A 1883-nucleotide genomic window follows, 5' to 3' on the forward strand; every position below is an offset into this window, starting at 1 on the left:
TTCCGTTATTATCTATTGTATATATGTGCCCATGTTTCAACAAAATTATCATTAAGAACCTCATCATTAGTTTCATTAATTATGAATAATACTGATGAATTTTCATTCCCAAAAGATCGAGTGAAATATGGCGGATATTTTGTGCCCTCGCACGAAACGCCCGTAGTAGTGAAATTTAAATTGAATACGCCCACCCGGAGACCTTGAAGAATATAAATTTAATTGGAACGTGGGCAATTTGTGAAAAACTTTTTATTGTTTCAATAATAATCTTGTGATGTATTGTTCTGAAATTCAATGGCTGAAGCCCAGAGTTACGGGCACTCATTTTTTTAATGTCGGTGGCGGAAAAATGGAACCCGACACCTATGAACTGGGTCTAGAGCAGAACTCACCGTTCATATCTTGCTGTACAATAAGTTGGATGATTTTAAACTGCTTTAGAAATTTGTCATCGAGGCATATTTGAGAAAATGTCTATAGGTAAAGATAAAATAGGTAATTGAATTGATTTGGCCGATACTTGTTGAAAATCCATAATTAAACAAAAACACTGAATTCTATGAAAATATGGGTGGTGAGACCAGTGAGATGGAGCAGATCTACAGTAGAGATCGCCATGTGACAAGTGGGTGTAATTTGTTATAAATTCATAAAACATCATCACAGGTGATATAAAATGGGCATAGTGCCAAGTTTTTGCCAATTAGCCAATTTTACCTAACTAAAAACGTTGAAACGAGTCCTGGACTCGATTTTCATGAAAAGTCTATTAATGGAAACAGTTTCACGATATTTTCATTCGTCTTGAAGATATTCCCAGTGAAAAGGTGCCTTTAGAAAGTTCTAATCGTTTTTAGAAATTTTCGAAAATAGAGAAGTTATGGCACATTTTCGAAATCGACAAAATATCAAACTTTGGTTATATCTTCAAGACAAAAGAAGATATTGTGAAACGGTTTCCACTAATAGACTTTTCACGAAAATAGAGCCCAGAAGTCCTTCCAACGTTTTCACCTATCTAGTCTGGAAGTACCATCAGAAACATCCACAATCCAGCAACTTGGGAAACCCTTCATAGTTAAGCCATTATGGGAACATATTGTATTTTAAGAGTTCCGTTGCAAAACAACGACAAACAAACTCTTATCTAGTGTAAAAGAAAAACCAAATACATCTGTATATTTTCACAAAAAATAATAGAAGCAATTCCATACGTACACTCTTGTAAAAAGTTTCCTTCGAGCCGGATTTGAACCAGCGACCTATGGATGTCTAACCTTACTTTCCTCTACAGTCCACCGCTCTACCAACTGAGCTATCGAAGGTTGTTGTGACTATGCAATTTTTTAGGACATACAGATTCAATGAACCACCGTAATAATATCAACACATCTACAAACCAATAATTTCATGTAGATAGCAGAAAAAGACAGACATCCATCCGGAAAAGTTGCTTCGTTTCACATTTGGGAGAATTTACCTATATGTCCCATAGGGAATAAGTTGTATAGGATACAGTACAGTAGTCTAGTCTAGTCTAGTAGGCAAAGTCTAGTCTAGTCCAGTCGGCATAGTCTAGTCTAGTCCAGTATAGTCTAGTCGAGTTCAGTATTGCTCATAATTGAGTGGACTTTAGTCTAGTCCAATATAGTCGAGTCGAATATAGTCAATATGAGTATGGTATTGTAGTGTGAGTCGAGACTGAGGTGAAGTCTAGTATGACTTATTCGATTCGAGTCTGACCGGTTCAAGGTTCAAGCATAGTCTATAATAGAGGGGTACTCGAGTAGACTGCAATAGATGAGTCTACTTGCGACCTATATCGCACATATCAAATTTCACTCAAGTCACTGTCGATTGAGTTTTGAGGAACGGTTCAA

General features: G+C 36.4%; 1 non-coding gene across 1 annotated transcript; it reads right to left on the minus strand.

Annotated features, from left to right (window-relative positions):
- Positions 1-1237: 1237 nt before the first annotated feature.
- Trnay-gua lies at positions 1238-1328 on the minus strand. The gene is given in 2 exon segments: positions 1238-1273; positions 1292-1328. It is a non-coding gene; the product is annotated as a tRNA-Tyr (tRNA).
- Positions 1329-1883: the final 555 nt, after the last annotated feature.

Source organism: Coccinella septempunctata, chromosome 4 (genome assembly GCF_907165205.1).
Source record: "Coccinella septempunctata chromosome 4, icCocSept1.1, whole genome shotgun sequence".
In the NCBI taxonomy this organism is placed as follows: Eukaryota; Metazoa; Arthropoda; class Insecta; order Coleoptera; family Coccinellidae; genus Coccinella; species Coccinella septempunctata.